This window comes from Entelurus aequoreus, linkage group LG13 (assembly GCF_033978785.1).
Source record: "Entelurus aequoreus isolate RoL-2023_Sb linkage group LG13, RoL_Eaeq_v1.1, whole genome shotgun sequence".
In the NCBI taxonomy this organism is placed as follows: domain Eukaryota; kingdom Metazoa; phylum Chordata; class Actinopteri; order Syngnathiformes; family Syngnathidae; genus Entelurus; species Entelurus aequoreus.
This window is the reverse complement of record NC_084743.1, coordinates 62,587,377-62,614,336: the sequence shown is the minus strand read 5'-3', so window position 1 is coordinate 62,614,336 and position 26,960 is coordinate 62,587,377. Positions and strand designations below refer to the sequence as shown.

The 26,960-nt window shown below is 36.8% G+C and overlaps 1 long non-coding RNA gene across 1 annotated transcript; it reads left to right on the top strand.

The window, feature by feature from the left end:
- Nucleotides 1–7,348: 7,348 nt before the first annotated feature.
- On the top strand, nucleotides 7,349–24,941 carry LOC133663579 (uncharacterized). Its single transcript, XR_009828380.1, has 3 exons — nucleotides 7,349–7,538; nucleotides 22,910–22,966; nucleotides 24,161–24,941. It is a non-coding gene; the product is annotated as an uncharacterized LOC133663579 (long non-coding RNA).
- Nucleotides 24,942–26,960: the final 2,019 nt, after the last annotated feature.

Genomic DNA, 26,960 nt, shown 5'->3' with positions numbered 1-26,960 from the left:
GAATACTTCCGTTTCAACCATTGACGTCACGCGCATACGTCATCATACATAGACGTTTTCAACCGGAAGTTTCGCGGGAAATTTAAAATTGCACTTTATAAGTTAACCCGGCCGTATTGGCATGTGTTGCAATGTTAAGATTTCATCATTGATATATAAACTATCAGACTGCGTGGTCGGTAGTAGTGGCTTTCAGTAGGCCTTTAAAGCAGCTTCATAGAATTAGGAAAGTAATATATTGTTATAAATGATATAGGGTAAAGGCCATTGATAGGAATTTGGATTGAAAACAAAAATATACTTATTAATGCTTGAGTTTTACGACATTGTGTAAACATGCAGCTCTTTGGCGCCGCCCTAGTGGCTCCCTGGACCTCTTTCAGAGATGTGTGAAAATGGAAAAAGCTGAAGAAAAATATATATTTTCTGTAGGAGAACAAACATGACACAAACCTTCCTAATTATTAGAAATCACACGGTTTATGTTATACATGCCTTACTGATGAGAATATTTGGCAAGCACCGTTTTGTCCTACTAATTTCAGCGATCTTTGAACTCATCGTAGTTTGTTTACATGTACAACTTTCTCTGATGCTGCCACAGAAAGACCTGTTTTGTGCCACTCCTTCTTTGTCTCATTTTGTCCACCAAACGTTTTATGCTGTGCGTGAATGCACAAAAGTGAGCTTTGTTGATTTGCATATTTGGTCAATCCATGACTGCAAGCTAATCAATGCTAACATGCTATTTAGGCTAACTGCATGTACATATTGCATCATTATGCCTCGTTTGTAGGTATATTTGAGCTTCAAGAGGTAGTCACCTGAAATGTTTTTTACATCACAGGTGTGCTTGAAGCTCATCGAGCGAATGCCAAGAGTGTGCAGAGCAGTAATCAGAGCATACGCACACACACACAAACACACACACACACACAATCTTGTATTTGTTACCTTCTTGAGACCTCTGAAAAATGCCTACCATGCAAATATAAAAAAAAGTAAGCTTTTAGTTATTTTTATTATTATTATTATTATTTTTTGGAATTGGTTTTAAATCTTCATTATTTATTTCTAGTTGTCACAGTATGTCTCTATATACATGTGTATTTTATTGTTTTAATACATTTTGGCCAAAGGGGGCGCATTTAAATTTCTTACACACACTTGTTATTAAATATGTTGGCCAGAGGGGGAGCACTTCACATTTTTACACACATTTGTTATTTCATATGTTGACCAGAGGTGGAGCACTTTTAAAACCGACATACATACATGCAAATTAAGGTTTTATTCATGTTCCATGTGTTATTTCATTTTTTTGAAAAAAAAAAAAAAAAGTTTCTACTAATTTGTTTTATACGGAGCCCCTAAAGCAGACCTGGGCATTGTACGGCCCGCGGGCCGCATCCGGCCCTTTGCGCATCCCTGTCCGGCCCGCGTGAGGCCAATCATAAATTACAAAATACATTTTAAAAAGTATCTATGTCGAGTGTGCAATACAACGGTGCTGCTTTTGTTTTGAAAAGCGTTATTTGTATTACTTCCGTGTGGACGTATGCGCGTGTGCGATTGTGAGTGAATTGAACGGCGCAATAACAAATGACAAAATAAAATTTAAAAAACATCTATGTCGTGCGCGCAATACAACTGTGCTGCTTTTATTTTGAAATGTGTTATTTATGCCATATGTCCGGGGGGAACCTGTGAGTGAAGGTGCATAGAGACAAGTGATGAGACGCTAAAAAAAGAAAAGTTGATGACAAATGGCGTGTTTTGGACTGGCAAGTATTTCTTTACATAAATTAATGGTAAAGCCGTGTGCTTAATTTGTGGTACACAGCTTGCTGTGTTTAAAGAATATCATTTTAATCGCCACTACACGGAGAAACACTTGGGAAAATACCGGAATCTGTCTGATGAAGCGCGCGCAAGGGACGCCGATGCGTTGATGGTAAAACTGCAAACCCAACAAGGACTTTTTGCCAAATTTCACACCCCCAGAGATGCAGCCGTCAGGACAAGTTTCGTCATTTCTCACAAAAGCGCCAGAAAAAGTAAGGCGTTTTCTGACGGAGAGTTTATTAAGGAGTGCTTATTGGACTTTGTTGCGCTGTATGCCCGGAGACAGGACTGTTTTTCGCTAACTTTGGATGAGATCTGTGATGTACGTGACACCTCCAGCTGCTCTTCTTCTTACGTGGGATAACTGCAGACTTTCAAATCACGGAGTAGCTGGCAGCCATGCAGTCAATTAAAGAGACAACCACAGGTAATGACTTGTTCACATAGGTAAATGCGTGTTTGGACATGTTAGGACTGAAATGGGACAAGCTGGCAGGTGTGACAATCCAATCCACTTTATTTATATAGCACATTTAAACAACAAAATGTTTCCAAAGTGCTGCACAACAATATTAAAAACAATATTCAAATATTATCCTTAGCTCCACCAATGACTGAATAAAAAGAAAAAACAATTACATATAAAACCAATATAAAAAAACAATATAAAATAAATATGATTAAAAACTATTTTTAACAACAGATGGTTGTCCAAATCTGATGGGGAAAAATGTTGGATAATGCAGGATAAAGTGACCATCAAAAGCAATTTGCTTTTGTATAAAGTTAAGTTGGGTTGAATTAAATTATTATTATCATTATTAATTATTATTATTATTATCATCATTATTATTTATCTTACGGTATATAAAAAATAATATTGAGCAAAATTTAATTGAAATATTGTCGTGTGGCCCTCCAGCAGTGCTCGGGTTGCTTATGCGGCCCCCGGTGAAAATTAATTGCCCACCCCTGCCCTAAAGGGACATGGGGGAATTTTTTTTTTTTATTATTATTTTATTTTTTTTAGACATGTATCTCGTTGGCCCGAGAAACTTTTTATAAAGATATAAAAAATTGTTTTAAAAATGAACTTTTTTTTTTTTTTTTTTTTTTTTTTTTAGACATGTATCTCGTACGCACGAGAAACTTTCTCGTGCGCACGAGATACATGTCTAAAAAAAATAAAAACTTTTTTTTTTTTTTTTTTAGACATGTATTTCTCGTGCGCAAGAGATACATGTTTAAAAAAAAAAAAAAAAAAAAACAATTATAAAAAAAAATAATTTTTTTTTAATAACTTTATAAATAGTTTCTCGTGCGCACCAGAGAGTTTCTCGTGCGCACCAGAAAGTTTCTCGTGCGCAAGAGAAACTTTCTGGTGCGCACGATACATGTCTAAAAACAAACAAAAAATAAAATAAAATTATAAAAATACAAAATTCCCCCATGTCCCTTTAGGGGCTCCGTAGTTTTAGTAGAAGACATGCATCAAATTAAATTTGAATTTGATTTAAAAAAAATAAAAAGTATTAAAACCCTAACCCTTTCACATTAGTAAAAATAAAAATGTAATAAGGGAGGGGCCTCCAAAAATCTGCCCAAAACTCTTGACTCTTCATTGTCAATCAAGAGCAGGCGAGGAAGCCAGCGCTGCAACGAGAGGTCAAGACAGGAAGTAGAACAAAGTAAGAGCGCATGACAGGAAAATAACCCAGAAACAAGCTTTAAGTCCAAAACGATGATGATCCGTTGTGACATACTACCTGATTGTCGTATTTTCTACTTCAAAACATACATTTTACCATATTCCCTTTCTGCATGTTTCTGATTTGATAATCATACACATCCGCTGTGAACACGCAACATGCAGTACACACTGTTATTTATTCCGTACTAACCACTAGCGCATGTGTAAACACATTTCACATCCCATTACCCTCCTGCAGGTCTTTACAGCAGCAGGTAGGGGCCCATGAATACGTTTTACATGAATCAAGCTGACATGACGGCTGGTAAATAAGCCCTCAGACACAACCAAAGACGATTACTTCAAGGTGTTTGTCTCCCATCAGCTGTTATTTATGCGTTATTATCATTTGCGTCGCAATGTTCCAGTTGAGGAGGACAAGTCAAATGGCGCAGACGCTGCATTCTAAATACGTCCTTAGGATATGCTTTGTTTTGATTTAAGGTGTGTGGGTCGGCTGGTAAAAATACCGATAACGTTCTGTATATTGACGACTGACATTTTAACATTATCAACACGACATTTAAACTAGTTCCCTGTTTTCTTTTATTGCTTACAATTGTTTGAGTAAAACAAAGCCAATAGTACACAATAACAAAACAAAAAAATACTACGACTATAAAGCGTACCTGTAAATAGGCCACACCCACTAAATTTGAGGGAAAAAATACAATAAAATCCATATATTAGCCGCAGTTATAAACGTTGTGAAATGAGTTATTTACAGCGAAATATGTTGTAAATGTTTATTTACCTTACCTTAATTGTTTCCAAACGGTGTCCGTAACACAGCAGTAAAACGGCTGATTGAACAAAACAGAAGTCATCGGATGCTAGCTCTCCAATCATCTAAACCAGGGGTGTCCAAACTTTTTCCACTGAGGGCCGCACACTGAAAAATCAAAGCAAGCGGGGGCCATTTTTATATTTTTTATTTAAAAAACCAATACAATATATGTATAAAAAATATACATTCAGGCCGCCACTCAGGCTTGATCCCGGGAACCCCAAAGGGTTTTGGTAAAAAAAAATCATAAAAATGTGTCATTATTCAGTAGTATTATTTGTATTATTATTCAAGGTTTAAATCTTTAAATCAACATTAGGTCTATCTGTCAATATAAATGTTTTAAAGATTTAAGTTGTATGCTCTTTTTGTCAAAGAAAACCCATTTTTTTATGAAAAAATACACAAAATATGCAATATTTTCACCCAATAAAATTTTTAAGTGGAATATTTGAGATTATATAATAATTGGAGCCTTAAAAAGGACAATTTCTAACAACATTGATTTTAATTCATTATTATTTTATGAGCAATGACACTTCAAAAAAAAATCACATCAAAATGATTGGGGATCCAAAAGTGTCCTACTCATTCAAGTGTTAAAAAATACATTATAAATGTGTTGTACTGTTTACTTTTAACACAATAATCTCGAGATCATTTTAAGATCTATCCGTCAATTATAAGTTTTATTGTTGTTTATGTTTTTTGTTTGTTCGTTTTAGGCCCTTCTTTAAAAAAAACAGCTTAGTTTTTTTATATGGCAAACACAAAATGTGCAACATTTTTCCCAAAGAATATCTCAAAGTGGAATATTTAATGTGACATAATTGGAGCCTTTGACATTGATTTTAAATCATTATTATTTTTTAAAGAAAGAAACAGCCTGCATGGCAGCTTTGTGTTATTAGAGTAAACATTGTAACATTTTCTTGTTACATTTCACCTGTTTGCTCTTTTATACCACTTTTTATGTTTAAAAATGTTTTTAATCGTATTTTTAGAATGTGCCGTGGGGCCGTTAAAAAATGACCTGCAGGCCGCAAATGGCCCCCGGGCCACACTTTGGACACCCTTGATCTAAACAGACTCAGTAACTCCACACTGCCGTTTAGGTGAATTTACAAAACTGAAACAATACGAAAAGAATGGTGTTGTAAGTTAATAAAACTAACACAGACACTCGTAGACGTGTTAGCATATTAGCAAATGTGAACGATTACATTACGACAGCACGTACAATCACACATGGGACGGTGTGTAGTAAGTATGACTCGCTTTAGGTATATTGTAAAACTTACAAACGTTGCTTGGAATGAAAAATCCATAGGAGTAGAAAGTGGAAGACGATGCGGCAGGTGTACTTCCGGTTCAAAGCTCCACACAGAAGGGTGCTGCAACACTTGTACTGAGCAAACTTGTCCAAAAGATGGCGCCGTAGCACAAACAATAACACATCTTTTCAGTGTCTTTGCTTGTTTGTTTTTTAAGCTACTTCAAATATGGCCATTAGCGAAAGAAAAATCCATGAATTAGCCGCACCGTTTAATAAGCCCTGGGTTTCAAAGCGTAGGAATAAAGTAACGACTTAAAGTCCGGAATTTAGGGTATATATTACTAATTCATATTATTTGTTTTTTGCCTTCAAAGTCATCCTGAGTCTAGGAGGAATCAGCAAACATTATCAAACTATGAAAAAAAACTGCGACTTATAGTCCGAAAAATACGGTAATCGGAATTTGACTTCGGTGAATAGTGAAATTATACGAATACTCAGGCATTACAGACTAAAAGTGAAAGGTTTGTTCATAAAGGTGAAAGGAAGACAAGATAGAATGAATTACATCATTTATGTACAAAAAAAATGATTCAAAGGATTTTGTGAGTTAAGTATCACTCATTCCGTCTTTATAAAAGGTTCCTTCTTTAAAAGCAGAGTCGACGTGTCAACGCTAAAAGATGTCTGTCTCGTTTGCTTCGGCTGTGATCTTTTCTTTTTCATTTATTTTTAGCAGGAGGCTGGATCGGTTACTATGGAAACTAAATAAAAGCTAGAAAGAAGCTCTAGCTGAAGTAAAAGACAGATGCAGGGGCAGCCATTTTTTTTGGTTTCACCATCTTCAGTTCCTCCATGATTTGGCGTAGTTGCGATCCCCCCAAATGATGTCTCGCAACTTTGTGATATGCCCACAACCTCCCCGCACATTTTTGTCACTAATTTGTCTCTGAGCGGCCCTCAAACGTCTAATCAAAACTAGGGATGTCCGATAATGGCTTTTTGCCGATATCCGATATTCCGATATTGTCCAACTCTTTAATTACCGATACCGATATCAACCGATACCGATATATACAGTCGTGGAATTAACACATTATTATGCCTAATTTGGACAACCAGGTATGGTGAAGATAAGGTACTTTTAAAAAATATATATAAATAAAATAAGATAAATAAATTAAAATCACTTTATTGAATAAAAAAGAAAGTAAAACAATATAAAAACAGTTACATAGAAACTAGTAATTAATGAAAATGAGTAAAATTAACTGTTAAAGGTTAGTACTATTAGTGGACCAGCAGCACGCACAATCATGTGTGCTTACGGACTGTATCCCTTGCAGACTGTATTGATATATATTGATATATAATGTAGGAACCAGAAATATTAATAACAGAAAGAAACAACCCTTTTGTGTGAATGAGTGTAAATGGGGGAGGGAGTTTTTTTGGGTTGGTGCACTAATTGTAAGTGTATCTTGTGTTTTTTATGTTGATTTAATTAAAAAAAACAAAAGAAAAAAAAAACAAGAAAAAAAAAACGATACCGATAATTTCCGATATTACATTTTAACGCATTTATCGGACATCTCTAATAAAAACTTTGATTTTTTTCTTGTGTAGATGAAGCAAAAACAACAATGTGTCACATTGTCATCCTCCCCCATCTACTTCCGGTTCCTGCCTCACAGCGCTAAGCATTCTGGGTAATGCAGTATAGAAACATTTGCTTCCTAGTTTACATAGCATTTACATATTTGATTTTACTTTATCTATTCAGAGGAAGACAATTAAGAACATGTTTTCATTTGCAATTCCCACCGAGCAAAGAAGCAGCATTTACATGTTCGAGACGTTGAACATGATGGAAATGGCAGGTGAGGAGAAGCTTCGCGTCCGTGTTTGGATTCCAGTTAAGTGCATTAAAAAACATACAATGTAGATTGTTACTCGAACTGCTTTAGTAGGATGGAATACAAGCTCAGCAGAAACAAAGACGGCAGAGAGGAAGTCCAAAGTCACTTTTAGCGGAGATTTTCGTCATAATATGTCAAGTCTTTTCTCTTACCAATCACACGTCCGGTTGGCGGCTTCACAATAATAGCGCTATGCTTTTACATCCGGTCTAACCAACAAAACAAAACAAAAATCGTCTTAAATTACGATTCTGCTGTGAAAGTTCTACATAAATGTTTTCTGGCAGATGGAAATTAAGTGTATTGTAATGACAGCGGCGATATGAAGGAATAAGTCTATTTGAACAAACTTGTCTTCTTTACCATGAATTGATTAACATGGACCCTGACTTAAACAAGTTGAAAAACTTACTCGGGTGTTACCATTTAGTGGGCAAGTGTATGGAATATGTACTGTACTGTGCAATATACTAATAAAAGTTTCAATCAATCAATCAATTCGCTACCACTGAGACTAGGTTTAATACTGCAGGTGTGCCTGCCACTGCCCTCTATAGGCTACATCTTGTAATTACAGTTCTCCACACAATATTACCATCCATCCATTTTCTAACGCTTATTCCCTTTGGGGTCACGGGGGGAGCTGGAGCGAATCTCAGCTACTATCGGGCGGAAGGCGGGGTACACCCTGGACAAGTCGCCACCTCATCGCAGGGCCAACACAGATAGACAGACAACATTCACACAGTAGGGCCAATTTAGTGTTGCCAATCAACCTATCCCCAGGTGCATGTCTTTGGGAGTGGGAGGAAGCCATCACTGTGGTATTTTCCTATATAACTTGTTCTGATTGATAGTCCGCAATTGCAGAATGTTTAACATGCTGAATATTACGTTTTAATAATAAGTAGATACATATGGTTAAAACATCGTCATGCATAAATAAGAATTCAATTAACTTGCACTACTGTGCAAAAGTTTGGGCTGATAATTCCATAAACACATTATATCTAGAATCCACTCATCACCCTGCAGAAAAAAAGCAATAAGGATCATTCATTATGCAGGATATAGGATCACACAAATACATTGTTCCTATATTCAAAACTATTTGAAATTGAAAGATCTTGTGGAACTACAGACAGTACGAAATCCATATAAAGGAAAAAAAAAGGGTAAAGTGGGTAGTAAAAGATTATTGATAATATATTCTACTAAGACCTGTAAAGTTTTTATTGTATATAATAATAATGATGGTAATAAAGCTTGTTATTTGATTTATATAATAAGGGGTGGGAGTAAACAAGTTTTACCTCTTCCGACTCCTTTTTTATGTGTTTTCATTGTGAATATTTGTTTCTATTTCTGTACCTTAATGTAATGTTATTCAAAAATATTTTCTTTATTCAGATATATGTATATATATCAGTGTTTCCGACACATTCATTTATTTGTGGCGGCCCGCCACGAAAGAATTACGTCCGCCACAAATATTTTTATTTTTATTTTTTTATTTATTTTTTTGTCCTGTTCAGCTTCTCAAGCAAATCATATAGTTGATGTAGATGCCCATATAGGCTGTTCATATTTACTTTACAAAAGAGAAGTGTAGGATACTTTTCTTGTTGCCTTATTTGTATTTGACCACTACTGTTTTCTGTTTATTTGTTACTGACTGTGGCAGGACACCTCTGCCTCTGTTTCACTTTATGTTGCTGGTAAATAATATGGTTGTAGTAGTAGGCTAAAGTTAAATTATTTAGTATGCACTAATTAAAGGGGCAGAGCTTTAAGAGACATTTTAGCTTTTATATTTCATAAGATATATTTTTTGTAAGAACCACAATTAATAAATATATTTCAGTGAATAACTTATTGTTCAAATCTGTATATAAATATGTACATAAAGTGTTGTAATTATATTTTAAAATGGATGGATGGATGGATGGATGGATGGATGGATGGACGTTTAAAACAAAACTGTTATTATTAATTAGTAAGTATACATTTTTTGAGCCTTTTTAGAGAAAATCATATCATTGTAGTGAATTATGCAAATTACTTGATGATGTCATGGTGACCACGCCCATAGCCACGCCCCCACCGCCACAGGTATCTTGGCAGTTTATGGGAAACACTGTATATATATATATATATATATCCATCCATCCATCTTCTTCCACTTATCTGAGGTCGGGTCGCGGGGGCAGCAGCCTAAGCAGGGAAGCCCAGACTTCCCTCTCCCCAGCCACTTTGTCCAGCTCTTCCCGGGGGATCCCGAGGCGTTCCCAGGCCAGCCGGGAGACATAGTCTTCCCAACGTGTCCTGAGTCTTCTCCGTGGCCTCCTACCGGTCGGATGTGCCCTAAACACCTCCCTAGGGAGGCGTTCGGGTGGCATCCTGACCAGATGCCCGAACCACCTCATCTGACTCCTCTCGATGTGGAGGAGCAGCGCCTTTACTTTGAGCTCCCCCCAGATGGCAGAGCTTCTCACCCTATCTCTATATAGAGAGAGATAAATAATGTGGCATTTGCAATATTAACTATGAATGATAAAACACTGAATATTAAGAACATATGAACGTCTCTCCTCTTTACTTCCCAGACGACCGTCTCGACATCGATCGTTTACAACAGGGGTCCCCAAACTTTTTGACTCGGGGGCCGCATTGGGTTAAAAAAATTTGGCCCGGGGCCGGGCTGTATATATATATATATATATATATATATATATATATATATATATATATATATATATATATATATATATATATATATATATATATATATATATATATATATATATATATATATATATATATATATATATATATATATATATATATATATATTTGTATATATATATATATATATATATATATATATATATATATATATATATATATATATATATATATATATATATATATATATATACATTGTCTTTATATTCCAGCAAGTTAATCCGTTTTGTCATTAAACATCAATTAACATTGATGTTCATCAACATTTAACATTGTCACGTTATCGATGGGAAAATTCATTTTTAGACAATATGATTTGCCTGAGCGGCTAGGAGACACCGAGAGTAACAAGCGGTATGAAATGGATTAGAAAGGAAAGATAAAATAAAATTAAAAAAATTAAAACACTTTTTTTTTTAACTTGGGACTTCCCGTGGGCCGGATTTTGGATGCTGGGGGGCCGGATCCGGCCCGCGGGCCGTTGTTTGGGGACCCCTGGTTTACAATGAACACATATGCAACAAACACGGCGAAACATTAACACAAAGGACAAAAAAACACCCACAGATCCATATAATAATAACCCATACAATATCGCTTTTATGCGGAACAGAACTTTGTCGTAGAAATGTGCTTCCATGTCCCACTCTGCTTGTTACCGTAAAAAAACTTTAACCACTAGGACTGTTTTAGTTTAAGACTTCCGGTAATTTGAAAAATGCACTGCACATTGTATTGGCGACTCCAGTTTTGTATAGGTTTCAAAAATTAATTTGAAAAGCTTGGTCGGATCTGGGGTCTACTTATTTGTGGTATAAAACGAGTAAAACATCAATACAGTATTTGTTTTTCAATTCTTGTTTTAATCTTGTGATTTTTTTTTTTAGATTAAGGTTGCACTTCAGAAACACATAAAACATTGATGACAAATGAATATATTCACAGGTTGATTCAATGTTGTTGAAAAAGAATAAACCACAAAACTTTCTCTAAAAGGCATTCAGCCATTTCAGGCAGAGGGACTTCTTCTTTTTGGGTTTTAAGATTCCACTCCTATGATAAGATATGAATGTGCTACCCCCGATGGCGCAGCATTTTCCGAGGCTTGATACAGGAATCCATCCGTTGTAAGGCTGCAGCTAACGATTATTTTTCTATTGATTAATCTATGGATTCTTTTTTTTGATTAATCGGTTAATCTATAGATTATTTTTTCGATTAATCTATAGATTATTTTTCCTTTTACCGATAATTTTTTAATTTAAAATGAAGATGAAAAAATAAATGTAGGCCAGTTTTTTCAAAAGGCATGGCTTTTATTTACAAAAAAAAAAAAGTATGGCCACTCAGTCAACATTGACAACAACATGACAAAATATTCTGTAACAATGTAAACATTAAAAACTTTTAACATTTAACAAAATTAAAAGTAGCTTATTTGCTTTTTAATGTGCAAATATAAAAGTAAACATCCAGTGCAAATCTTAATATTCTGCAATAGTATAAGCATTTCAAAAGTAAAAGTATTGCTTATTTTGCTTTAAAATGTGCAAAAATAAAGATAAACATCCAATACAAAAAAGTGCAAAACGAAATATTCTGTAACAACAGTGTAAACATTTCAACAAAAGTAAAAGTATTGCTTATTTGCTAAAATGTGCAAAAATAAAGATAAACATCCAATACAAAAAAGTGCAAAACGAAATATTCTGTAACAACAGTGTAAACATTTCAACAAAAGTGAAAGTATTGCTTATTTGCTAAAATGTGCAAAAATAAAGATAAACATCCAATACAAAAAAGTGCCAATCTAAATATTCTGGAGCACTGTAAACATTAAGTATTGCTTTTAAAATGTGCAAAATAAACATCCAGTCCAACACAGTACACAATAACCAATTCTACTCATTCCAGTGAGTGACTAACAGTTGCAATGAAGAAAGGTTAGCATGTTTACATGCTCTGGGGTGAGGCTGGTTCTTTTCTTGTTTACAATATTCCCAGCAGCTGAAAATAGGCGCTCGGAAGGGGTCGATGCGGCTGGAACTGAGAGGTAATTAGCCTTCATAGCCATTGTGCTGCTATGATAGGCCATTTCCTCTCGACACAGTGTGCATACAACAACATTATTAGGCCGTGTATTGAAATACTCCCACACTTTTGACGACTTTTGGCATGCTTTTTCCCCCTTGCTGGCACCGCTCGCATCGTCTGCTTTGCGCTCCGCCATGACGGTAGTGTGATGTAATTATGCGACGCGTCGACGCACATAAACGGTGTCGACGTATTTACGTAACCGATGACGTCGACTACGTCGACGCGTCGTTTCAGCCGTAATCCGTAGACACGCAGCAGATTTTGTCGGGGACTGTAGCTTGATTACCTGTTGGGAGTCGGAGAAGAAGGAAAGTGCGATCCAAATAAGCAGAGTGAAAAAGTCAGTCAGTTAGTCCACTGGCAGAAGTGGAGAGACTTTCATGCTGCTTGCTCGGAATGAAACAGCAGATCTCTCCAGTGGTAAAAAATAACCTGGGAAGGTGTGACTTGAGCTCATTATAAGGGAGCAAAAACACCGGCCTGCTGCTCAGAAGAAAGCCATGCAGAGTGTCGCTTTGCCGCTAAAATGTCATTTATTAGAGCAATTATCTTACTATGTACTGTTATTTAAAATGCTAAAAGGCACCAGGAACGCAAGCTGTGATCTGCTAACAGGTAGAAAATGGAGCCATGGATAGTGGACTGGTTCCCGGGACTAAGACTACGTTCACGCTGCAGGGTAGGATCTTTTGTCAAATCCGATTATTTTACGTAGTTGTTCACGTCACAAAAAAAAAGTTGCGATATCTAATGTAACCGCAGTCTGACCGCCACGCAGACATGACGTCGTGCGCGCTGCAGTGTTTATTTAGCAATTTTTTAAGGATTTTGTGCAATCGAAGTCAACATTTTCCAAACCGAATGAGTGCGCGAAGAACAGAGGTATTGAACTCGTTTTCACATTGCCGTGGGGGCCGCTTGTAACTGTGAATAATATCAACGTGTAGGGCATAGGTGTCAAACTCAAGGCCCGGGGGCCAGATCTGGCCCGCCACATTGTATGTGGACTGCGAAAGCCTGGGAAAAATGTATGTTAATAAAATACTTCATTTTTTTACTAAATGGAAATAAATATTTCGATTTTGACAGGAAAAAATGTGTATCTTCTAAACGTTATTATCTAATCATGCCAAATATTACATTATTGTATAGTATTACAAAAACTTTTTAGTAAAGATTAGGGCTGCAACAACTAATCGATTAAAATCGATTATAAGAAATAGTTGGCGATTAATTTAGTCATCGATTAGTTGGATCTATGCCAGGGGTGTCCAAACTTTTTCCACTGAGGGCCGCACACTGAAAAATCAAAGCAAGCGGGGGCCATTTTGATATTTTTTATTTTAAAAACCAATACAATATATGTATAAAAAAGATACATTTAGGCCTCCACTCAGACTTGATCCCGGGGACCCCAAAAGGTTTTGGTCCAAAAAAATATTACTAATGTGTCATTATTTAGTATTATTATTATTATTATTATTATTATTATTATTATTATTATTATTATTATTATTATTCAAGGTTTAAATCTCTAGATCAACATTAGGTCTATCTGTCAATATAACGCTTTTAAAGATTTAAGTTGTATGCCATTTTTGTCAAGGAAAACCGTGTTTTTTTATGGAAAAAAACAGAAAATATGCAATATTTTCCCCCAATAAAATTTTAAAGTGGAATATTTGAGATTATATAATAATTGGAGTCTTAAAAAGGTCAATAACTCATAACAACATTGATTTTAATTCACTATTTTTTTGAGCAATGACACTTGAAAAAAAAAAAGTCCCACTAAAATTATTGGGGATCCAAAAGGGTACTGCTCAGTAAAGTTTAAAAAAATAAATCCAACATTTTTTTAAACTTTTACCACAATAGTCTCAAGATCAACTTCAGATCTATCCGTCAATTATACGTTTTATTGATGTTTATGTTTTTTGTTTGTTCTTTTTAGGCCCTTCTTTAAAAAACATTGTTTTTTTAAATGGCAACCAAAAAATATGCAACATTTTCCCCCCAAAATATCTCAAAGTGGAATATTTAATGTGAAGTAAATGGAGCCTTGAATAGGTCAATAATTCATAATGAAATTGATTTTGATTCATTATTATTTTTTAAAGAAAGAAACAGCCTGCATGGCAGCTTTGTGTTATTAGAGTAAATAATGCAACATTTTCTTGTTACATTTCACCTGTTTGCTCTTTTATACCACTTTTTATGTTTTTTATTTATTTTTTCATCATATTTTTAGAATGTGCCGTGGGGCCGTTAAAAAATTACCTGCGGGCCGCAAATGGCCCCCGGGCCGCACTTTGGACACCCCTGATCTATGCTATGCGCATGCGCAGAGGCTACTTTTTTTTTTTTTTCTTTTTTTTATAAACCTTTATCTTTAAACTGCAACATTTACAAACAGCTGAGAAACAATAATCAAAATAAGTATGGTGCCAGTATGCTGTTTTTTTTCCCCAATAAAATACTGGAAAGGATAGAAATGTAGCTGGTCTCTTTTATCCGATTATTAATCGATTAATCGAAGTAATAATCGGCAGATTAATCGATTATCAAATTAGTTGTTAGTTGCAGCCCTAGTAAAGATAACATTAGTTTGTACATGAATATATCTAATATTCAAGTGCATAGGCAATGGTGTAATAATATGAGGTGATTACTGGTACACATTTATATCAATGCTGCCAAATGATATACAGTCGCGATCAAAAGTTTACATACACTTGCAAAGAACATAATGTCATGGCTGTCTTGAGTTTCCAATCATTTCTACAACTCTTATTCTTTTGTGATAGAGTGATTGGAGCACATACTTGTTGGTCAGCAATGTTAATATTTTTTGCAAGTTTCACTGCAAAAAGGCGCTTTTGGCAGCCATCCACAAGCTTCTGGTTGCATTTGTGACCACTCCTCTTGACAAAATTGGTGCAGTTCAGCTAAATGTGTTGGTTTTCTGACATGGACTTGTTTCTTCAGCATTGTCAACACGTTTAAGTCAGGACTTAGGGAAGGTCTTTCTAAAACCTTAATTCTAGCCGGATTTAGTCATTCCTTTACCACTTTTGACATGTGTTTGGGGTCATTGTCCTGTTGGAACACCCAACTGCGCCCAAGACCCAACCTCCGGGCTGATGATTTTAGGTTGTCTTGAGGAATTTGGAGGTAATCCTCCTTTTTCATTGTCCAATTTTACTCTCTGTAAAGCACCAGTTCCATTGGCAGCAAAACAGGCCCAGAGCATAATACTACCACCACCATGCTTGACGGTAGGAATAGTGTTCCTGGGATTAAAGGCCTCACATTTTCTCCTCCAAACATATTGCTGGTTATTGTGGCCAAACAGCTCAATTTTTGTTTCATCTGACCCCAGAACTTTCCTCCAGAAGGTCATATCTTTGTCCATGTGATGTCAGATGCAACAAAAAGCCCAGATTTCCCAGTCTCCTAGCCAGCTCTTCCAGTGCCACTGGAGGGAAACAGGTGTTTCCAGCCTAGCTGCAATCAATAATCCCCCGAGCGTGTCCTTGGTAACACCTCACCAGGGAGGCATCCAAACTAGATGCCCGAGCCATCTCGACTGGCGCCTCTCGATGTGAAGGAGCAGAGTATCTACTGCGAGTTTCTCCCGGATGACAGAGCTTCTCACCCTGTCTTTCACACCATGTGTTGAACACCTTGAAGGGGAACTGCACTGTTTGGGAATTTCGTTTACAATCATTATGAAATACATGATGACAGGTGGATTTTTTTAATGCACTCTAAATATTAAATACATTCGATCAAAAGTCCGCTTACAATGGAGCCAAAAAACACCCAAACACCTCCATTAGGGTTTTATAATCATGATGTAAGTATATATGCTATGTTGTAACGAGTACATTTAGAATAACATTTAATATTCACATATTTGGATCATTTTTAAGAATATGCGGCGCATTCATTTAAAAAACGCATCACAAGGTTCACTTTTTTTTTTCTTAATCACTGATTTCTGCTCACTGCAGACTTTATGACTACGTTTACACTGCAGGCCAAAGTGGCCCAGATCAGATTTGTTTTAGATCAGATTTTTCCAGCTGACTGTTTAAAGTAAAATTTAATTTTTATCAGACTCTAATGTAAACATGCACAGGCCCCAATGTAGCCCCAACGTGGCCTCGACGTCACTTGCACGCGCACTTCGATAAATTGAAAACAAAGGAAATTGACCGGGAGGAAGTCGCTACTACTACACAATAAAATAAGAAGTCGCAACACCTTAAAAACTAGTGTTTTTTTACGTCAAAATAAATGAAAGTAATATAATGTATGAATGGGTGTATATAGTGAAATATATTTGGTAGGGTTGTAATCTTGTTATGGCTGTCAAGTAGAGGAGTGTGGATCTACGGGAGCTTTATTTTTCACCTCACATACAAGCAAATGCGCCACATCGTCAATTCCAATCGCTATTTAATATATAATAATTCTGGTTGTGCTTACTGACCTCGAAGCGATTTTATTTGGTACATGGTGTAATGATAAGTGTGACCAGTAGATGGCAGTCGTACATAAGAGATACGTGTAGACTGCAAGATGACGCCGGTAAACAACACCAGAACTTTAAAATGTTCCATTGAGAATACAGAACATTACACACGGCGTCTAAAAATCTAAAGACAGCATAAATCCATTCTAGGCGGTTAATAAAAAATAGGTCAATATTTTCCATACCTACCATTGTTCCCTGTCTGAGTATTTTCCCTTGATCAAATATTTTCTACCTTACCATCGGCTCAATATTAATATTGGGCAATATTCAATGCTTTAATACCTGTATTGCACTTACAGATATACACATTTTTTATGGTATGTAAGTTACTTTTAACAACGTTTTTATTGTCGATTTTTAAAAGCGTGAAAGCACCATGAAGTAAAAAGACACTCAACAATAATGAGTGCAATTAAATAAGTTGGAAAAAAAAGCCATGAAATATGTAAATTGATTATAGAATAAATATATTGCTTTATAGGTTAACTCAGGCCTGGGCAATTATTTTGACTCGGGGGGCCAAATATAGAGAAAAAATTGTGTCTGGGGGCCGGTATATCTATGTGTAGGAACACTAATACAAAACCTCACAATAATGTCTGATTGAATGCTAAAAACGTTATGACAGACCGCCTTAAAAAACGGAATGGAATTACAATTTTTTTTACTGAATGAGACACCAGAATGTACATGAAAATAAAGAATGTGGGATTTACAATATTAACTATGAACGACAAAACACTGAATATTGACAACATATGTGCGTCACCCCCCCTATCGATCGACATATTTTACAATCAAGCGAAACGCAACAAAACTGCAACAAACAGCGAAATATGAACGCGAAGGGTAAAAAAAAAACCCACCTACAATCTGATATATCTGATACATCACTTAGCTTTAGAACTTTGTTGTAAAAATCTCATTCCGCGTCTGTCCCTGACACCCGCATTTCAGGGGATTTATTTATTTATTTATTTTATTTTATTTTTTCATAAAGAAATACAATCATGTGTGCTTACGGACTGTATCCCTGCAGACTGTATAGATCTATATTGATATATAATGTATATATTGTGTTTTTTATGTTGATTTAATAATAATATATATTTTTTATTTTTTATTTTATTTTTTTATTTCTTGTGCTGTACGTGGGCCGCGGCCCGGTGGTTGGGGACCACTGCTTTACACCACTGCATCCGACGCTTTGCATTGGACTTGGTGATGTATGGCTTAGATGCAGCTGCTCGGCCACGGAAACCCATTCCATGAAGCTCTCTGCATACTGTACGTGGGCTAATTGGAAGGTCACATGAAGTTTGGAGCCCTGTAGCAACTGACTGTGCAGAAAGTCTTTACACTATGCGCTTCAGCGTCCGCTCACCCCTCTCTGTCAGTTTACGTGGCCTACCACTTGGTGGCTGACTTGCTGTTGTTCCCAAACTTTTCACTTTTCTTATAATAAAGTTGATTTTGGAATATTTAGGAGCGAAGACATTTCACGACTGGATTTGTTGCACAGGTGGCATCATATCACAGTTCCACGCTGGAAATCACTGAGAGCGGCCCATTCTTTCACAAATGTTTGTAGAAACAGTCTTCATGCCTAAGTGCTTGATTGTATACACCGGGCCAAGTGATTAAGACACCTGATTCTCATCATTTGGATGGGTGGCCAAATACTTTTGGCAATATATTAGGGCTGCAACTAACGATTAATTTGATAATCGATTAATCTGTCGATTATTACTTCGATTAATCGATTAATAATCGGATAAGAGAGACAAACTACATTTCTATCCTTTCCAGTATTTTATTGAAAAAAACAGCATACTGGCACCATACTTATTTTGATTATTGTTTCTCAGCTGTTTGTACATGTTGCAGTTTATAAATAAAGGTTTATTTTACAAAATAAAAAAAAGCCTCTGCGCATGCGCATAGCATAGATCCAACGAATCGATGACTAAGTTAATCGGCAACTATTTTTATAATCTATTTTAATCGATTTAATCGATTAGTTGTTGCAGCCCTACAATATATAGTGTATAGGTATTTAATCATGTTTTTCCAATTACATTTGTGTATCATTCTTATTTAAATTATTTCATGTATTTTTTTTAGATTATTTTGCATATAAATTAATGTGGGTTTTTTTTAACTACCTTTTTATTTGCCTTCATCTTTATTTCATTTTGATGTGCCTAAAAATAGCACTTTCTGCTGCATTTAATTGGATGTGCTTCAAAAATCTTGCTTCCAAAACATAATCCGACCTCTTCACTCTGAATGGAAGAAGTGAATAAAAAATGTAATTGGGAACGTTAAAATAAAAAAGGCTCGGTTCATTATGAGTCTTATCGACAGACTGTTTCAACACGTTAACAGTTAGAGTACAATAAAAGATTATGTTGTGGAATGATTCCCTTTTCCACGAGCAGTTAGGACGGAGGAAAAAAAGTGGCTTAGGGATGTTTGAGAGGCACCGAGTGAAAGACACAAGAACAGAGGGCAAACAGACTAAGCCATTTTTGGCCTAAAGGGAAAAGGAAAGATGCAGCCCGACAAAGAGGAGCTGAGAAAAGAAGACAAATCTCTGGTAGGAGGCTGGCAAATGAAAGCTTTCAAGGGATTATGAGGTTTGATCAATTGCATTTTGGAACCTAAAATTCTGGCTTTACCCTCATTTTCTCCTCGTCTCGCAGCTAATTGAAAACGAGCCTCCTCGCCACAAGTTGGCGTAGTGAACGTCACAGTGAACCCCGTAAAGATCCCACCAAAAAACATCATGTCGCGCTCACTAGCGTGAGCTCATAGCTCGCGAGGGTCATAACTTTGTCTTTCCATAATGGGAGGGAAGAAAGTGAGAGTGAATGACAGTGCTGAGAAGCAGGAGTGGACGACCTTCATTGAATTAAAGAAAGAAATCAACAGAAACACGGCAGACTTGGTGAAGCAGCTGGAGTGTAGCGCTGCTAGTCTGCAGCGTTCTCAAGCAGAATGGGTCGATAGGGCCAGCCAAGGATGTTAAAATGATAAATAATCTAAATGGCGGGGATTTATCCATGAAAATATTGAGAAGCTGCTGGAAGGCGATACAATAAAAATGAGCTCTCCAAGGTAAGTGCCTACAAGACCCCTAAACTGATAGAAAATGCAGTCCTTTGGCTTTAATGTGTTACACTGCTATTTTATTTATTTATTTTTCCATATGAGTTGGGAAATTGTGTTAGATGTAAATATAAACGGAATACAATGATTTGCAAATCCTTTTCAACCCATTTTCATTTGAATGCACTACAAAGACAATATATTTGATGTACAAACTCATAAACTTTATTTTTTTTTGCAAATAATAATTACCTTAGAATTTCATGGCTGCAACACATGCCAAAGTAGTTGGGAAAGGGCGTGTTCACCACTGTGTTACATGGTCTTTCCTTTTAACAACACTTAGTAAACGTTTGGGAACTGAGGAGACACATTTTTTAAGCTTCTCAGGTGGAATTATTTCCCATTCTTGCTTGATGTACAGCTTAAGTTGTTCAACAGTCCGGGGGTCTCCATTGTGGTATTTTAGGCTTCATAATGCGCCACACATTTTCAATGGGAGACAGGTCTGGACTACAGACAGGCCAGTCTAGTACCCGCACTCTTTTACTATGAAGCCACATTGATGTAACACGTGGCTTGGCATTGTCTTGCTGAAATAAGCAGGGGCGTCCATGGTAACGTTGCTTGGATGGCAACATATGTTGCTCCAAAACCTGTATGTACCTTTCAGCATTAATGGCACCTTCACAGATGTGTAAGTTACCCATGTCTTGGGCACTAATACACCCCCATAACATCACAGATGCTGGCTTTTCAACTTTGCGCCTATAACAATCCGGATGGTTCTTTTCCTCTTTGGTCCGAACGACACGACGTCCACAGTTTCCAAAAACAATTTGAAATGTGGACTCGCCAGACCACAGAACACTTTTCCACTTTGTATCAGTCCATCTTAGATGAGCTCAGGCCCAGCGAAGCCGACGGCGTTTCTGGGTGTTGTTGATAAACGGTTTTCGCCTTGCATAGGAGAGTTTTAACTTGCACTTACAGATGTAGCGACCAACTGTAGTTACTGACAGTGGGTTTCTGAAGTGTTCCTGAGCCCATGTGGTGATATCCTTTACACACTGATGTCGCTTGTTGATGCAGTACCGCCTGAGGGATCGAAGGTCACAGGCTTAGCTGCTTACGTGCAGTGATTTCTCCAGATTCCCTGAAACCTTTGATGATATTACGGAGCGTAGATGGTGAAATCCCAAAATTCCTTGCAATAGCTGGTTGAGAAAAGTTTTTCTTAAACTGTTCAACCATTTGCTCACGCATTTGTTGACAACGTGGTGACCCTCGCCCCATCCTTGTTTGTGAATGACTGAGCATTTCATGGAATCTACTTTTATACCCAATCATGGCACCCACCTGTTCCCAATTTGCCTGTTCACCTGTGTGATGTTCCAAGTAAGTGTTTGATGAGCATTCCTCAACTTTATCAGTATTTATTGCCACCTTTCCCAACTTCTTTGTCGCGTGTTGCTGCCATCAAATTCTAAAGTTAATGATTATTTACAAAACAAAAATGTTTTATCAGTTTGAACATCAAATATGTTGTCTTTGTAGCATATTCAACTGAATATGGGTTGAAAATGATTTGCAAATCATTGTATTCCGTTTATATTTACATCTAACACAATTTCCCAACTCATATGGAAACGGGGTCTGTACAACACGAATACAACGTTGAAACAACGTGCTTTTTGACAACGTTTAATCAATGTTGGGTTCTGACGTTGATTTGACCGTTGAATTTTGGTCATTTCCTAACCAATATTCTACAACACAAATACAACGTTGAAAAAATATGCTTTTTGACAACGTATAATCAATGTTGGGTTCTGACGTTGATTTGACCGTTGAATTTTAGTCATTTCCCAACTAATATTCTACAACACGAATACAACATTGGAACAACATGCTTTTTGACGACGTTTGTTTAATGTCAGGTTGTGACGTTGATTTGACCTTTGGAATTTGGTCTTTTTTCCCAACCAACAACGTGGATTCAACGTTAAACATCAACGTTGTCTCAATTTACAAATACAACTATTTTGCAACTTTGTTTCAAAGTCAGTTTTAAAGGACATGAGTGTATAATCGACGTTGTATCAATTGTTCACACAAACCTCTCATCCCTAATGCATGCGTACATGAAGTCATGGAAACTAATGTCTTGTAACTTGAGACGCCCTTACGTCTTCCAGATACATAAATAGCCGTTTGATATCAATCACTATACCGTGGCAAAGCAATGGAGGAATGAGTTGGAGACTTTGAGGCATCACTTAAAAGGCTGTACTGCAATGCTGATCACCAAAACGTGTTTACTTCACTCATCAAAGTCGATCAATAAACATTATCTGATGAACTGCTTTCACTCTCTTCAGCTCCCTCTGCGTTGTGCATGAATGTCTGCCGCCAAGCAGCTAATTTAATAAAAAGTGGTATCGTTGCCCATGTTCAGACGTTATCGCCCTGCGGTACGTTCAGTAAACCATTGTCCCCTAGGGGGCATCTAAAAATGATCTGTTTCTTAGCTGTGGTACTCAGTTGTAATACATTTTTCCACCACATGTGGCGGTAATGACAATCTCAAACAAAAGAAGTCTGGAGCTAAAGTCATGGAGAAGCGCAGAAATTATGACTAAAGTAGTAAAGCTGTATTTTCATTTGCACTTTAATATCATTGAGTAAGTTTTTTAGTTTTGGAATATGCTTGCAGGGCATTTTTCCCCCCCATTTTCTATGTTTTATTCATCAATAAATACACTCAGAAAAATTACTTTATAGTTACAATGCATGCAGAGATGACATTTGTGCCATTTTGTGTTTTACACTACAGCATCTTTTCAGAGAGCAGCACCTTTGGTGGTGACAGACAGACAACTCGTAGATCCAGGTGAGTGTTTATTTGGAACAGACTGTAGTAACAATATATTGTTTTTCAATTAAAAAAAGTATGCAACACATATGTTTAATGGTAATACATCTAAATCAATATCAGACTAATTTTTGCCACTATCATTTTTAAATACTCTCAAGAAATCCTGGCCTATTCATCTTACTTTGGCTGCATTTAAATGAGGGCTTAAATGTGTTTTATCACTAATAACACTATGATGCAAGGGAAAATAATGAATATTAATCATGAATATTAGCTTGCAGGCTCATTAGCTAGCTTTCAGTGCTGTGATATGGACTCTTTAGCAATAGATAAGTATAGTTACTATAACTCTATTAGTGGAATAGGAAGTTACAGTTTATCATAATATGTTATACAAATCCCGTTTCCATATGAGTTGGGAAATTGTGTTAGATGTTCACTACCGTTCAAAAGTTTGGGGTCACATACAGGTTTTGGAGCAACATATGTTGCCATCCAAGCAACGTTACCATGGACGCCCCTGCTTATTTCAGCAAGACAATGCCAAGCCACGTGTTACATCAACGTGGCTTCATAGTAAAAGAGTGCGGTTACTAGACTGGCCTGCCTGTAGTCCAGACCTGTCTCCCATTGAAAATGTGTGGCGCATTATGAAGCCTAAAATACCACAACGGAGACCCCCGGACTGTTGAACAACTTAAGCTGTACATCAAGCAAGAATGGGAAAGAATTCCACCTGAGAAGCTTAAAAAATGTGTTTCCTCAGTTCCCAAACGTTTACTGAGTGTTGTTAAAAGGTAAGGCCATGTAACACAGTGGTGAACATGCCCTTTCCCAACTACTTTGGCACGTGTTACAGCCATGAAATTCTAAGTTAATTATTATTTGCAAAAAATAAAAATAAAGTTTATGAGTTTGAACATCAAATATCTTGTCTTTGTAGTGCATTCAATTGAATATGGGTTGAAAATAATTTGCAAATCATTGTATTCCGTTTATATTTACATCTAACACAATTTCCCAACTCATATGGAAACGGAGTTTGTATATATGCCCTGTTATATTAACAGGGCATAGTGAACACTCAAAACAGAGTCAAAATTGAAAATGTCTGTCTTGTAATTGAACTAAAATCATCATCATTAATACATCGACATACCGGTATATATTTCAAAGTTCTTCTGTTTGTGTGTGTAACTTTTTTTACAGAATAATGAAGCAGTGCCAGCAGACTCAATGTTACAATCCAACAATCTGAGGACACATCTTCAGCTCCAACAGATGCCTGTAAATCTATCAAAGCTGCCCCCATTGATCCTGCTGACTGGCCACACCATTTGACTGACACAGTAAGAACTGGATCGTATGAGGTAAACTCAGACTTCACATTCCCGAAAAGCTTGAAAAATGTTCCATCCGCACCTCTTAAACATACATTTAGTGAAAAGAGAGAAAATTAAGAGAACGTGGCTCATGTATTCCCCCAAGTTCCCCCCTATGCTATTTGCACTACATTTGCACGTGCTAAGTTATTATTTTATTCTCAGGGAAATTGTTTAAATGGTTTATATTTTTCTTCAGATTGCATTTTTTGTCTTAACATGACAAATAAATAGTTGCTAACTGTGTAATGCTGACGCCCCAATTCATACTGACAGGAAATACTCACTTATGCCCGAAATGAGAAAAAAATACGCAGCACTGCCTTGTCTGGTTTCTACGATTATGCATTCAATGCACTCAGAACAAACTTGTAAGTTTGCATACGCACCAAGCAGATAGCAGAAGCCTCATATCAGCGTCCTGCGCTGTATATGATAATATATGGAAATTTTTACTGAAGAAAATGTTAAACCGTACCATACCAACTGTTTTTATAAAGCCCGTTAAAAACAACCACAGCTGAAAAACAAAGGGCTGTACACCACAAACAAGTAAACGTGCAAAAAGCAGAGAAATACAGGCAAAGGACAGACTAAAATATATAATATAACACAGAGGTAAAATAAATATATATGCACATAAAAAGAGCAGATACAAATTATCTTAAGAGCAATTTGTTAGATAAAAGGCAGTTAAAAACAGTTTTAAACAGTTCAAAGTCTCATGCTGGGTTAAAAGCCAGTGAGTAAAAATGGGTTTTAAGAAGGGTCTTGAAAGTAGCCAAAGGAGAGACCTGTCTCACATGGAGAACATTATTGTAATCATAAGGAAAATACATTTATAACACAGTTTAATAAACATATAATATTTTTTTCATAAAATATTATTCAGGTTTTGTTTGCCTCACCTGTATAGACAAACTTTATTGATCCACAAGGGAATTGTATACCCTGACACGTCCCTGTTATGATGCAAGAACTGAACCAGACAATTAAAGGTACCGCTTTGAAACTTGACGTCTGACTAATTCATTCCAAGTGGGCGCTACAAATGGTTCCATGAACATCTTCAGGTTTTGTCGGTGTCCGCTAGAATACATGAACATCAGTACCAAACTCAACTTTCTTTACTCTCTGAATTCTGATGATCCGAGGACATCCTGGACTTGAGAAGCGAGCGGTAAATAAAGCCTGGGTCCACGTCATTAGTCCGCCTTGCCAAAAAGAGTTTAACGTTGGGGGGAAAAAGCGGCTCTTCCTCCCTTTTCTTTTCTGGCTCGTTCAATCCTGCCCTCCATCTCTTTCTCCCCGTCTTCCCCAAACAACTCGGCTGTCCTCTGGCTGAACCACGGCTGTTTAATACGAGCGCACATGTGTGTGAGTTGGTGCATCTCTGCGTGCGAGCGCACTTTGTGCAGCTATCGCGTGCGCGTGCGCGCGTGTGTGTGTTCATGCTAAGCCATCAATCAATTCTCAAAGTGTAGCTTAGGCTTCTGCTTTAACTCTGCAGCCTCGGAAAGTTGATTTACTTCAAACCTCAGCCTGAATGTGACTGGATAATAGCAGGCTCGGCAGAAAATGTCTTCTTCAAAAAGTACTTTTGACAAAGTTAAGGTGTACCTGCGTTATATGGACTGTTACGGTAGAGTTGTTTTTAATTGCGTGAAATATTGTGGATTAAACATCAAACGTGATGTGAAGGTTATTGGTAAATGTCTTAATAAATGAAGACAATGCCAATGGAAAAAGCCAATCGGGAATCACATTCAATCTCCACAATACCAAAGAAATCAATCAAAGTTTATTTACCGCATTTTTCGGAGTATAAGTCGCTCCAGAGTATAAGTCGCACCGGCCGAAAATGCATAAGAAAGAAGAAAAAAACATATATAAGCCGCACTGGAGTATAAGTTGCATTTTTTTGTGGAAATTTATTTGATAAAACCCAACACCAAGAATAGACATTTGAAAGGCAATTTAAAATAAATAAAGAATAGTGAACAACAGGCTGAATAAGTGTACGTTATATGAGGCATAAATAACCAACTGAGAACGTGCCTGGTATGTTAACGTAACATATTATGGTAAGAGTCATTCAAATAACTATAACATATAGAACATGCTATACGTTTACCAAACAATCTGTCACTCCTAATCACTAAATCCCATGAAATCTTATACGTCTAGTCTCTTACGTGAATGAGCTAAATAATATTATTTGATATTTTACGGTAATGTGTTAATAATTTCACACAAAAGTCGCTCCTGAGTATAAGTTGCACCCAAACTATGAAAAAAACTGCGACTTATAGTCCAAAAAATACGGTATATAGCCCTAAATCACAAGTGTCTCAAAGGGCTGCACAAGTCATCCTCGGCTCAGAAATCACATCAGGACAAAAAAAAACTCAACCCAATGGGATACAATAAGAAGCCTTGGAGGGGACCGCAGATGTGGGGACCTCCCCCCTGGGCGACCTGTGCAATGGACGTCGAGTGGATCTAGTTAATAGTGTGAGAGTCCAGTCCATAGTGGGGCCAGCAGGGGGTCATTTTGAGTGGAGGCAAGTCAGCAGCGCAGAGACGTCCCCAACTGATGCACAGATGAGTGGTCCACCCCGGGTATC